General features: G+C 34.6%; 1 pseudogene; it reads right to left on the minus strand.

Annotated features, from left to right (window-relative positions):
* LOC149569238 (uncharacterized) overlaps positions 1–1214 on the minus strand; it is a 47014-nt pseudogene extending 45800 nt beyond the window's left edge.
* Between the last annotated feature and the right edge of the window lie 14164 nt (positions 1215–15378).

A 15378-nucleotide genomic window follows, 5' to 3' on the forward strand; every position in this document is an offset into this window, starting at 1 on the left:
TAGTTATATATATATATATATAAAATAATAATCCAGATCTCTCATTTTCTTTTGGGATGCTCTACCATTGTATTGCCAACTCTCTTAATGACTAGCCCATCTTTGAATTAGCTGAGACTCATTTTTCAACCTTCCTTATCTCATCTTACTAAATAAATATATATTAGTTCACAACATTATACATATAGTTTATTAAAAAAAAAAGTTCCATTACCTGGACCTAATTTGACCAACCTTACACTACTTGGTGTTTCATAAGCTTCAATATATTGGGCATCAGCTAGAAGATCAAGATTCATATATATATATATATATATATATATATATATATATATATATATATATATATATATATATATATATATATATATATATATATATATATATATATCTACTACATTAATTGCATGACAACAAAATATGAAAGGTACAAAATCCTCAATCTCTTTCATGAATTGAAGGGAAACTTTCTTGGCCTTCTCTGGAGGAGGAACATATGGTGTGAGTGGATTGTATTGGGCTCTCCAAAGAAACAATGCAATCATCAGCTTGCAGAGGAGTGAAAGTAAAGGTTACTATATATGGATCACACATCTTCTTCAACTCCCCATCCACCACCTTGTAAGTTATCTCATATGTACCATTCTCGTCCTCTTTCACCTTCTCTATTTTCTCTATTGATTGGCTCACATTGTTATTCATAGCTGCAATTGCACCATCAACATAATCTCACCAAATAAGCCTATATATTTATAATTAGAATACCAACACATTCACATAATAGAAGACTTCAAAAAATTGGAAAAATCATAGATAGACTTGAAAGAATTTTATATAAATCTTATTATATTTTTAACAATATGGATCTCTCATTTTCTATTGGGATGCTCTACCACTGTACTTCCAACTCTCTTAATGACTCACCCATCTTTGAATTAGCTGAGACTCGTTTTTCAACCTCCCTTATCTCCTCTTATCAAATAAATATATATTAGTTCACAACACAATACATATAGTTTATTCAAAATAAAATTTCCATTATTTGGAACTAATTTGAGCAACCTTATGCTATCTGGTGTGCCATAACCTTCAATATATTGGGCATCAACCAGAATATCAGGATTCACTTTTCTAGTTAGCTCATTATTTCTATAAATTTCCCAAGCCTCGCTTGTAGGAATATTGAGCTTCACTTCCCCATTAAGAAATCCCATGCTTCCCTTTTGTCTTTAAGAGAAATATTGCTCTGGTAACAAAAATCTTTATGATGATGATTAAACAATGGTACATGCAATTTTATAGGTAACATTAGATGTGTGCTTGAAGAAAAACAAATAGAATAGCTATTTACAAATGATGGTTATACCACTATCTTCACGATGTGTTAGAAAGTGGATTGGATGGATTGGAAGTAGTTATTAGGTATTAACATATAAAATGGCAGGATTCCTATCCACATTGGTAAAGATGGGGTTTGGAATCTCTATTTTTTGAAAATTTGAAATAGCAATGCATTATTGTCATGATTTTTTACCATACTTGAGTATCTATATAAATACTTACTTTAAGCTATCCAACAACATATGTTATGTTTCTCAATCACTTTCTAAGAATATATTACCAATCTTTCTTCTGCAAGCTTTATTATTATTAACAGGTATCTATAATCTAGAGGGGTTACAAGAAGTATTGAGGGGTAGGTCCATTGGATTGAGGTGATTATAATGATGAGATGGAGCTCAAGTCATGCATAGAGGCATAAGTGTGGATGAATATGGGGTATCACCAATAGGGATGGTAACAAGGCCTTCTGTTCTTTGAGGAAGAAAAGCCATTTGCACCAAAGTACCACTTCCTATCTAAGGGTTGAATTGGAGGGAAACACATACTGATACTCATTGATAGGGAAGAAAACAATAATCTCACCAATTTGGGGGTGGTATTCCAGTTTAGGTAGAAAGCTATAAAGTTTTCAAGGTTTTAAGTTGTAGTGGCAAATGGTTACTCATTAGCATGTAAGTAGGTCATTCATCAATTACGCATGACATTAGATGGGTATGTTGTGACCCATGAGTAATGCAAGTGATACTAGAGGTTCCAGTTAAAAATTTGGTTCTACTTCTTCACAATCACTTCATGTGCAAGGGCATTGATGTAAAGTCAAGTGGTGTCCAGTCATGTTCGTGTTCTGAAATCAAATTTCTAAAGAAGAAACCAGGATTCAAAAAATATCAAGGCTTATGGACTTTCCTTGAGGTAGATCTGTGAATCTTGTTAAGATTTGGAGGCATGGGGTGCTTTTTCTCAAACATAAAACCCATAAAGGCAAAGTTGTTAATGCTAATTCCAATGGGAATCAGGAGAAAGGGGCATCCAAAGTATGATCAAGGAACCAATGATGATGTGAACAAGATAGGTTGTCATGGTGGTGACACCAAGGGTGGTCACAAAGGAAAGTAGGGCATGAAGGGATGCTACTATACTTGTAGCAAGTTAAACTAAGGATACTTGTACACTCAACATTACTAACAAGAGAGCATTGATCAAGAACAATCTGGGCATTTCATTCAAAAGGGCTGAAGGCTAATTAATTGATGGCTCCGGACAAAAATTCCCTATCTATTTTTCATGGAATCTACCATAGAAAGCATTAAGCCTAAGTAAAACCTTTCAATAACTAAAGCTTCTACAGCTCTAGAAAAGCATGACTACTGAAACTCCTAAAGTCCCAAAATGATCTTTGTTGATAGAACTATTACGACTCTAATACCAACTTGGTTGGGGGAAGTCCTACAGATTAAAAATTCAAAAAAGATAGTTTTCTAGTAATATAATAGTAGTGACAATAACAAAACTAGTATGACATCAATAAATATATCATAATTCAGATTCATAGCTAATGATATTGTTGTGTACCATTTAATATGAATAGCAAGAATTTAGATTTATAATTTCACTATTAAAAAAAGTCTCAAATTTAAAAATTATTGATATGGTATTAGAGTCTATTATTATTGTCAATTGCAAAGGAATTTAAATGTGCATTGGTGATAGTCTAGTACAGTGTGCTATTGTGAGAAGTGCAAACAAAAAAAACCATGAGATTGCATTTCTAGTGATAGTCTAGTGTATTGTGGTTAAAGTGCAGTCCTAAGGAGATTGTGTTTCTAAATCCCAACATGCAAGTTCTACCATCTAAAATATAGATCAAAATTGTATTTAAATTAATTTAGAATATAACATGAAATAATGGAAAATCTTACCAGGAAATAAACCTATTGGTTTTGCGTTGGCTCATATTCTGAATGAGAGGCCTAAGAATTAAATGCGGGTACTTGCAGGTCATTCCAAATGATAGAAGGTTTACAATTTATAGAACTCAACAAAAAGATTAGATGATCATTTTGAGAAACAGTGTCTTCAATGATACAATAATATTTGAAAGGCCTAAAAGTTGCAAACTAAGGCTTACATTTACTTTCCAAACAAACAAGCATTCCAAAATCCACATAGAGGGAACTTCCATCTCCCAACCTATATACATTTGAGCAAACCATAAGTGCAAACCATAAGCTACCATAAGCTACTCCTTAAAGCTCCAATTATGATTTGTTTAAGAAATTAAGTGTGATGTATTAAGAAAAGTAGCTAAAAATTTTGTTCAATGAACACAAAAGGAATGCACAATATTCACAATACAAATGCAGGTATTTCACCCCAAATATCTAAGGAATCTATAAGAGAGATTTATTCATGTAGGATAAGAAAGAATGTATGATAAGATTCAGGGTGAGAAACCAAAATAAATGGACAGTGTATTATCTTGCTTTCACTAGGGTACTTAATTGTAATTTGTCACTATTCACGTCCCCCTTCCTTGTCAAGAAATTAAATAAAAACTATCAACTTCAAAACCACTTTGATCTAAAAGAAATTGCAATGCAAGACCTAACCCCACTTTTTGTTGCTGAAGAGAAGGGCTTTGAGAATTTTGAAGTAAAGGCCCTTGCTATTGATGTTGTTGCTATAATAACTATAGTTGTGCTTGCATATTCTACCCAAAAAAAAAAAGACACCATTTTAGACAAAGTTTATAAATTATTTTCCATCTTTGTAAAAGCATTCATTCATTAAGAATTTCAAATTTGTGGCATAATTCTCTTATTTCTTTTTTGAGATTTTCATTTTTCTGAAGATGTATTGATATGAGAGTTGTGATTAAGTTATGCTATTAAGTTGTCCCAACAAAAATAACATTATGAACTCTATTTTTCTAAATTATAATTGTAATATGATTGAATATTGAAGAACTAAAGTAGAGTATAGCTACAAATACCTTACAATTGAATGATAAATCACTTCATTGACTCAGTCTCCAATGTGATGCTTCTATATCCCATATGGACTCCATATCATGAAACTGACTAGTACTAATAGGTTCCTCTTCATTTTGAGTTAGGTATTCAAAATCCATAAAATTGTCATCTTCATTTTGACTCTGAGACCTAAATTCATCATTTATGTTAGAATCAACAGTAGCACCACCATCTTTTGAAGTGTTGCAAAGGCCTTATCTTTCACACATGGAATTGAAAATGGCTAATGACCTATCATAAGGAAAATATCTAACATTGTATTGAGTTACAAACAATCTCAAGCAAGTTTCCAAATTTTTGTCTAGTTTGTTTTTGACCTTTGATTTCAAAAACCCCAATGCACTGAAAACCCTCTCACCTTCCACTAACCCTAATATCATTGTTTGACATAAATCAACAAGTTTGAAATATTCTGATATTGAAGTATGTAATACTTCACTCTGACTTATCCTTTTCCAGAGCCTTGTTATTACGCTAGGATCGAATGGATTCTCAAAGTTTTCCATATGGTGTTTCATACACAATGAAAAATGTTTACATTGTTTTTTAAGATTATTTGAATCTAAGATTCCTTGTATTGGTTGTCCATTGCAATCTATATCCTTTGAAAACTATGTTATCAATTCCTCATGTTTATTATGAAACAACTTTGCATCACTAGGATTATCTCCAAAGTGTTTCCAAAATTGAGGAAACACACAACTCATGGCTTCAAGATTTTCTTCTCAAGGGAATCTTTCATGAATCTCACTTGAAAGTTGGTAGGAAATAGACTTCACATTTTCACTAACAGATTTAACAATCTTGTCAAAATCATCCTTTCTAACTGGTAGTACTCTGACTCTCTTGCTTGTCTTAGATTGGTGCATTGGTATTTGAAATTCTTTCACAAACACACAAAGATCATTTTTTGCATTGAATCATAAAAAATTCTTAGCATGATTCAAATCTGAAATTATCTCCCACCTTGAAAAAATTGGGCTATGACATGTGACATCTGAATACAAAGAATCCAGAGCCATGCATGTCATTTTGCATAAATCATTATACTCATGAATATACATAGTTTTTTCTTGGGCTTTCTTAACAAGTTTATTCATTAAATCCAACATGGGGAGAAGACTAGCTAAAATTAATAGGCTCTCTATATCACTTAACTTATTTAACAAATCAAGAGCTTTGTCTACTGTAAGGCATTGCTCATATATAACTCTAATCAAGGATTGATGTTCTGCTAGAACTCATTCTACTGGTCCATGCAAAGATATCCATCTGGTCTCAACAACCTTGACAATCTTATTTCCTGCTATCATTCCCTCAAAAAAAAAATATTAAATTCTACAAAACATTTAGGACTTCTACAAAAGTAGGAGTGGTGCTCACGGATTAGATCTTCAACTTTTAACATTGTAGGAAAACAACTTACAATCTTATATGCTAAATTCATTCGGTGTTCCATCAAGTGTATGCCAGCATGTAAGGTGCAATACTAGTTTTTAATCTTTCACAAAGACCAGTTCTTTGCCCTTGCATTACTGCAGCTCCATCAGCTCTGACACACACTAACTTCTTGGCAATTGTCAAGTCATCTATACCAGCAATTTCATTCAAAGCTTTCTTAACTTCTAAATATAATTTTTTTGCAGTTGAATTAGCCCTCATTTTACGAACACAAAGTAGATGAGCTTGATGAACATGTTCTTTTACAGTATATACATGTATACAAACCCAAGTAGTGTTATCTACCATAGTGACTTCATCTAAGGATAATGAAATGAACTTGGATTCTTTTACTCTCTCCTATACATTTTTCCTTTCCACCTTAGCAAGACAACTTTTCATTTTCCATCCAATGTATATTGACCAATGTGACATAGGATAGTGAGGAACTCTCAAAAAAGATAATAAATTTCTACATTCTGTAAAGTCTCTCATAGGATGCCCTCTAGATAGAATATGAACAATAACACTCATTTGAATGGTCTTTGCCAAGTTTGCATCATTGGCTACATGTTGAAGCCCAACCTTGATTGGATTGCCACTACTACCACTACCAATTACCACTATTTTCTTGAAATGCTCTTCATATTCTATGGCATACTCAACATGAAGGCAATCTTCCTTTGATTTCCATCTCATTGCCTCTACTTCCTTTCCATCTATGATTTGTTTTTCATAAGCCTTACCAATATGATTTTCTATAGTGTCAAGATTTACCTAAAACTTTTTCTCTCTTTTATTTTTCTAGGTACAAATTGTAGACCTGCATTCTATTGGTGGTTCATCATTGTTTATGATTGGTTCAATAAACTAGTACTTTGCTAAATCAACCTAGAAATTCCTTTTCATTTCCCACTCTCGCCCCATTTTTACATTCCTTTTTCTTTTCTTCCTACCAACATCAATATTATCTTATGTTACAAAATCTTCTGTTGTTCAAACATTGTTAGCCTCATTTGATGTATTTTAATTTAACTGAATAACAACACCATCTTTTGGTGGTGGCGAGCTATTGTGATTTCCTTCTGCACTTGTAGTTTCACAAGTTGGTAGACTAGAAACATTATTGATTCCAAAGAAAGCCTTTATGGTGGTATCTCTAAGTTTTGGGCATTTTGATGTAAGATTAATCCCTTCATTGCCCTTGGGGGTCTTACCCTTCTCAACATGTAGCCTTCCATTGACAACCCCTTCAATTTCACTTCCCTGAGATTGCACAGTATTAGTTAGAGACTCGCCCTCCCCTGACATCTCAATCCATTGACAATCTATTTACTTCCCTGAGAATAAGTAGTATTAGTTTCAAACTAGGAATTAAAATTAGTTAATAATAGCAATATTATGAAGTGTAAAGAAATTATTGCCTACCTTGGTCCTTTACACTTTCTTTGGAATTCTGATTTATGTGTAATGTGTTACAAGATTGTAACTCTAGTCTCTTGTCTGCCTGTTTTCTGCCAAAATATATATAATTTTTTTTGCATAAACCAAAATTTACAATCCAACAAAAATAAAAAACCTACAAAGAGTTAATCTTAGAAGTTATTACAAGTCCTAAATGGACCAATTCTTGATTGTATAAGGACCAAAAGTGTCCAAGAATAAATAACTAGTCTAAACAGTCTAGAATAGGCTAGTGTGGAAGTTTAAGTTTTTAGGAAAGGGTCTCAATGTTAATAAATTCCTGCATATACCAGATGGTTAAGTCCTTGTCATGAATATCAAACGAGCACTAAACATTTTGCCAACATTTATAATGTCAAGCCAAATGTCATAAGGATTTCCATGGTGGCAGCAATTCAAGACAAAAAAATATCTGTACATTTATGATGATAAGCACACTGTCATATAAAATGTAATGGAATATAAGCCTGATAGCCCTGCACAACTTTTGTCAGAAATATAACCCCTTCTATGAATAATCTTTGTATAGGATGTTCAATTGAACTCTATAAGATACTTTCCAAATTCACTTAATTCCATCCTATAGAAAAGACTATGCAACTGTTGTGAAATTACATGTACATTGACCCAGTTAACTAAGAATTTATCAAAAATATAATCCCTCTTATGGGTAATTATTTCCTAGAAAGCTCAATTGTAATGTTATCTAGTGACTCTTTTCAATTGCACTCACTTCCATCCTATGGGAAAGATTGTGTTTCCAGGGGATTTCCCTATTGGCTTCATGATATACTAGACATAGTTTTTAGAATAGATAATGAACCATTTAAGGTACATACTCTCTTCTCTTCTTCTCATTTGCATAGCCCTTTTATTCATATCATTTACAGAGAGCCATTCCAATGCATGAGAATTTCAAATAGCTTACTGTATGATTCCATTCCAATGTATGAGAATTTCAAATAGCTTATTGTATGATTCATGAATTGCTACATTATTTTGTGAATTCAATGTGAGATGGAAAGATTCACAACAATGATTGCAAACATGATGAAAACAAAAAGTCTTTTTGCTTCCCAAGGAGGGCCCATTATCATCACCTAGGTGTGTATTCTCTGTACCTATGCATTAATTTTTTAACAATTTCTTTAAGGCTATCCCCATTGATCATTACCCAAATGGGTTTTCTCTACAATCATGTATTAATTTTCTAAGATTTCTCTAGTCTTAGCATTAATTTTGCAAGTATGAATTGATTCCTCTACTCTTAGTTTGTGTCTACTTTCTTACGCTTCTATGCTTCTTCTTTTCTTATTTTATTCAGTACAAATCCATGTTAACACACAATTGGCTAAATTTTTGAATGACAAAGGTCACTTTCAATTAATCTATTATTGATCTATGTGGTTATGCCACCACTAGAACCCAAGCAAGCATCAAAGTTATTTACAAAATATGGTTCAATTTTTTCATTCTTGTTTTCCTACATGCTATATTGTGGTGTTCTACATTGTAAGAAATTAGGGATGTCTTTACTATATAGATGCTTTATTGGTAACAAGATGTGTATGCAACCATTGAAACCATTCTATTTCAAACAAATTCTAACATTTAGGAGGTAAAATCTTCACTCTTACTAAGGGATATCAATGATTTTGGAGAGATTTGATGAAATGGAAGGCGAAAGCTATCTCTGAGTCATGCCCATCATGTGTCCCACTGTCCTACCCGAAATCTAGAACCCCATTACTTAGGGACAAGATAAATCAAAGATGCGCATAGACTGAAGAAATTTGAAAGAGTGCTAGTGGGTTTCATTGCTTGGGTGAATAGTATTTTCCAACTAGGATTTATACAAATCAATCACAATTGCCATAAGGAAAAACAAGCTGACTCCTCCACTTGACATAAGGTAAAACAAGATAACTCCTTTAGGGAAAAATGAAGAACTATTAGAAAATTCCCCCATACCACATGAAAATGCATTGAAACTTGGAAAACATTACCTTGGTGACCATTACCTAGTCGGTTGCGTGAAAGGAAAATACTGCCTACAAAAAACTTAAATGCAAAGTTTGCTTGGTGATTAGATGGAGTATGACCTAGTAAACTCGACAAAGGTAGGCGATTGAGCCACCATGGAAGGGCTTAGAAATTACCAAAATACAAAAATTCACCACTATATTATGCCCTAAGATTTACCATCGAAAACCCTCATTGAGGAAAAAACCCAGCCTCCAAAAGAATCCATCACCATGTATTATTCAACAAAACACCATTGCAATACAATCATGGAAGCCTTCAAATCCATAGCCACAACCAAGTAATCCATGTGAACAAACATAAATCCACACATCCCATGCCATGCTTCCAACCTTCAAAAATGCTCTCTTGGCTAGCCTGTCAAGCTTTGTCTTGCTCGACTTTCCTTTTTCCCTTTTGTCTTTTTGTCTTTCTCATACAACAACTACCCTTGTGGTTTCTTATTTAGTAGCAAGTCCCATAAAACCACTAAGTGGTATTATATAAACCATGTGCTGCCTAACCCATTGGCCCCACATTTAATATTGGACATTTAATTATTTTCCCCAATATTAAATAATTACATCAAATATTATCACAATGTTACAATACAACTCATAAAGTATATCCCATGGAAATCTCTACATGTCACAAGTCCATCTAGGTGCTCCTAGGTGTAAAATTACATAATAAAATAAACTAATACAATATAACAATATTATGAAATGTGTGCAACACACATAATCTCAACAACAACCCCCCAAAAGAGGATCTAACATCAAATAAGATGCATCATGTAATGACATATACAACCACAAACATTGAATAAGAAAACCCCTCCAAATACACAAGTGATGGTGAGATCCAAATAACAAAACGCCTTCCATGAAAATGCAGGCCACACAACCTTGGAGGCAATGAGTAATATAAAATAAATATACAACCAACAAAGTCATGGAGTAGCACCCGAATATAAACAAATGGGATAGTAATGACATCGTTGAATTAATAGAAGAAACATATGCATGCCGCTCATATAGAAAAGATAAATTAAAGTGCATGGAGAGATTCAAATGCATAGAAAAAAAATACATTCATCAAAGGCATAACAGGCCGAGCTTTAGACCCTTCATGTTTCTCAAATGAAATAATGAAATGGAGAGAAAATCAAAGAACATCCATACCTTATACCCCCAAGTTTTTAATTTCTAAATCAACTCCCTCAAAGGTCAATCATTTATGTACCTGAAAATGGTCGCCTAGACTATGGGGCCAAATTCTTCAATTAATCAATTCCCTGAATCAATGCATTGCAATATTTTATTGAATCAATTCAAATCATTTTTCTTGATCAAATTGAAATTAATTTAATTATTTCAATATCTCCTAAGGTTTGATCATTTCATCAATAATCTTATTTAATTAAAAGAAAAAATCCCTTTTAAATAAATAAAATAATATTATTTAATTAAAAGAAAATCTCTCTTTTAATTAAATAATTTTATCTTATTTAATTAAAATCTCTCTTTTTATTAAATAATATTATCTTATTTAATTAAAAGAAAATCTCTCTTTTAATTAAATAGTTTTATCTTATTTAATTAAAATCTCTCTTTTAATTAAATAAATAAATCTATACTTAAGCTCTCTTTTTGATGAAAAAAAGAAATAAATCAAATAAAGATTCGATTTTTTTGCACATATCTCTAAGCGGTGAGCTTTTTCCTCTTACTTGTCTTTTTAGTGATTTATCTCACATTGCTCTTGTGAGAAGCCTCCCACCTACACAGTTGGAGCTTCATTGCAACTTCTCTCTTCTTGTCTTCTTCTCTCATGCATCCATGGATTCCATTGTCATGCTTCATCCTTGCATTTTCATATTAGCTTAAGGTCATATTTACTTCATTGATTAATCTTGCATTGTTATTTCCTTTCATAGTTAGATGTCCTTTCTTGCATTGCTATCATTTAGATTATCTTGGATCTTCATTTGCATGCATATTTTTGTTAGAGTAAATAATTAATATTTAATTATTTATTCTATTGCTTAAGTTTACTTAGGTCATGCATTTATTTAATATTTCATATTTAATGCATGTTGTGACAACACGGGAGTTTGTTCCCTTCTAGTTGTCACGCTTATCTTCTAGCTTGTTCTACAAGCTTCCATGAGCTCTTTATATTCGGGCTCTCTCTCATTGTAATATCAAGCCATTTCTTATTGTAAATACATTTCTTATTGTGTTTGCATTTTTGGCTCTCATGTCCGTTTAAGGGTTTTGCCCATGCTCCATGCTCCTCCCCTTCTATGGCTTCTCTTTGACAGGTTCGCATGCAGGTGATCTTGGCGTCTTCGGAGTTGGCTTTCCTCAACTCCAACATGGTATCAGAGCCTTCCTGCTGCTGCTTCGTTGAAGAATTTTGAAGCCGTGATTTGAAGTCACAAACCCTAGTTTGTTTGTGCATTTTTTCTTCAAATCAGGGGATCAGCAATTTTTGGAGCACTTTCAGCCCAAACGGACATCACCATTGGATCCGGAAGGCCGTTTGCAGTCAGGATTCATATAAAACTTGTCGTTTTTGGAGACAGGGCATTTTTGGTGATTTTTTGAGGCCTCTAGGAGTCTGCCGTACAGTCGTACGGACGCAGCGCAAATTTTTTTTTAAAAAAAAAAATTTATATTTCGGGCGCTGCCGCCGCGCCACCGCGGGGCCGCCACCGTGCCACCCGCGCGCCGCCCGCTCCCCGGCCTCCTCCCGGTCGCCGCCCGTCCGCCGCCCTCCGCCGGCGGCTCCTCTGCCTCCGCCGCCCCTGCGGCCACCTCCGCCGGTTCCGCCGCCCCTGCGGCCGCCTCCGCCCGCTCTGCGCCACATCTGCAGGGTCCGCTGACACAGCAGGCCGAGTCAGCCACTGCGGGGGTGACACGTGGCATGGGCGCCACGTGGCACCTTGCCACGTGGACCCGCCACGTCACCCCTGCCACGTCAGCACTACCACGTGGCACTCTTTTTTTTTGCTGCGACGGCCACCAAACCGTCAAATTTAATCGGCTGACTTGCTGACGTCAGCACTACATCAGCCCTTGCATGCACCTCTCCCGATTGCTTTTGGACCTACTTGTGGTTTTTTGGCCATAACTCTTGCATACGGAGGTATTTTTCCGATCCGAAAGAAGTGCCGAAAAGCTGGTTCCGAGACAAAGATTTTGGTGTAGGTATTTTTTGGTTTTGATGCCTTTTTATTGCTTGTTTTTTCTGTTGAAGTTCGAAGTCCTGTTTTTGACTCCGGCATGCATATCTTTTACATCCCATGTCAATTTTTTGAAAACTTTATATTTCTGGAAAGCTGGTTTTGTGTTCTTTTCAGAAATGTAGTCCTTTTTCTTTGTTTTTGGCCTCTTCTCTTTCTATCATAGTTTTGGCGTTCTTGCTCTATGGTGGATATTTTGAGTATTTTAGGCCCGAGGATCGTTTTCCTGGCATGGTTTGATTTCTTTTCGGCTGTACTTTCTCTTGGTTCAACTCTTTTTTAGTTTTGATCATTGTAGCTATCCTTTTGAAGCATATTTTATTTTCGTACTGAGATAAACTGTCACTTTTGTATTTCGGGAGTCATGAACGTTGTTTTGAGTCAGGTGTACTTGCACTATTTCATAAAGCACCATGGGGGGGATTATTTGTTTGCTATTTTAGGCATTCTCCCTTTGTCAAGTGAGTGTCCCTTCCACAACATTAGCCCCATGCAGAGTCAGTTAGACCGTGTCTTTATCAGTGTCTATACCTCTTTTCCTCTCTCCTCGTTCTTGGTTCGTTTGCAGAAGATTTTGGCTCACCTTCTCAGTTGCCTGTCATCACACCCCGTCTGCATTAAGGGGGGGTTATGCTGTGTTCTAATGCATCCATGGTTCGATGGTTCGATAGTGTGAACTATGTATTCAGTGGTTGATCCTACATACAAGGCGATTGCAGTGGCTGGCTACCTATGCATTTCGGTGAGATGGATCATCTACCATATAGACATGCTCGGCTCGTGCCTTCTTCTTCCATGGAGGTTTCTTCAGATCAGTAGTTTGGCAGATTTGCGACTTCTTCATGCTTCAGTGATGCTGCTTCTTCATGATCACTCTTTGTTCCTGTTTTAGGGGACATCTTCCCTAGTTGGAGACTTCTTCAGCTCTTCACTGGGTTCTTACCTCTTTTTAGGGGAGGGTTTTTCCCATGTGGTTTTCTCTCTTTCCCTGCTTACAGAGGTTGAATTTTCTTGCATTGTACTTGGGTACCTAAAATGGCCTCGTTGCCGGGACCCATTATGCATTTCATCTTAACTTTGTGAGCTTAAGGCATTTCCCTAAGTTGCACTTAAGGGGGGGTGTTAGAGTAAATAATTAATATTTAATTATTTATTCTATTGCTTAAGTTTACTTAGGTCATGCATTTATTTAATATTTCATATTTAATGCATGTTGTGACAACACGGGAGTTTGTTCCCTTCTAGTTGTCACACTTATCTTCTAGCTTGTTCTACAAGCTTCCATGAGCTCTTTATATTCGGGCTCTCTCTCATTGTAATATCAAGCCATTTCTTATTGTAAATACATTTCTTATTGTGTTTGCATTTTTAGCTCTCATGTCCGTTTAAGGGTTTTGCCCATGCTCCATGCTCCTCCCCTTCTATGGCTTCTCTTTGACAGGTTCGCATGCAGGTGATCTTGGCGTCTTCAGAGTTGACGTCTTCGGAGTTGGCTTTCCTCAACTCCAACAATTTTGATATTTGAATCTCTCATTTTATGGTGTACTTTCATGGGCACAAACTCGGTCAAACTGAGGGCCTCCATTACAAACCCTTGCACTCCATGAATAGAGAGCTATGAGTTCCCATTTGAGACCTCATTCTTGAGAAATCTTGGATATAATGACTCATAGAAGTGTGTCAACATTTTAGCACAAATTTTTGGTGCCCATCATGGGGCAACCCACCTTTATATGTTGGTTTTGGCTATTTTTGGAGCTAACCCCCTTTTGTGGATTTGTTTAGAGATGAAAAACCTTACATCTTAAATATTTGATTGTATCTCTTAAACGGCTTGGTATTTTTGTTTGAAACTATTTTTACAAGTTTAGAAAATATTAGAGAATCTTTGGTTAAAAATTTAGATTTTTTTGAGGTAATTTGTATTTTTTATAATTTTTATTTTATTTTTAATGAAAAATCATTTTTGAGCTCAAATTAGCAAATTTTTCAGAAAATTTTATATTTTTAGAAATTTATTTGAATTATAAATAGGGTTGTTTCTTTGTGTTTTGATTTTAGAGCTCATATGAGGTCTCAAACACTCAATTTACAAAAACTAGTTTGTTTTGACAAAATGGGTCCCTAGGACACAAATAAAAATGTTTTTCTAAAATTGTGACATTTTTAGAAAGGTTTTGATTTTTTAATAGGAGTCTCTTTTCTATATATAGTTTTTTGGGTTTGAATTAATGGCATATATGTCTAATCTTGTTGATTAGGTCAAAAATTAAAATTTTAAAAAGAGCATTTAATGATTAACTTGCATATAATTTTCACATGGTCCAATGCATGATGTGAGTTTTCATTTGGGTTATTTTCTAGTTATTTTTACTCCTAAAAATCAAATTTTTAGATCTAACACTAGGGTTTGCATAAGACATATCTATCTTGTATTGGTTTACTTGTTGTTTGCTTGGAGCACTTGCTTGGTTCATTAGATCAGTGGAATGATACGCATGTGTTGCTTTGGATCTGAGGTATTATTCTACTCTTTATAACATTTGGAATTTGGAATTAAAAGTGAACCTCTCATGTGCATGGCTTGAGTGTTTTACATGCTTTTATGATTCACATTTTGATTGGTGCTCTAAACTTGGACTTAGATTTGCTCTCTTGCATACATGTTTCACATAGTAATTAGGTCGTATGAACACTATTTGTGATGATCTTGAGAGAGTGAGATTTATTTTCTTTCCTTACATTTGAAGCTCTTCCTGATGATAGATCCCATTTTAGGTAGGGAAGGATTTGATATTATTTCATTGTCTTGCTTGGTTTGTCTTC

Source organism: Cupressus sempervirens, chromosome 3 (assembly GCF_028749045.1).
Source record: "Cupressus sempervirens isolate cs-2001-9-10 chromosome 3, ASM2874904v1, whole genome shotgun sequence".
Classification (NCBI taxonomy): Eukaryota; Viridiplantae; Streptophyta; class Pinopsida; order Cupressales; family Cupressaceae; genus Cupressus; species Cupressus sempervirens.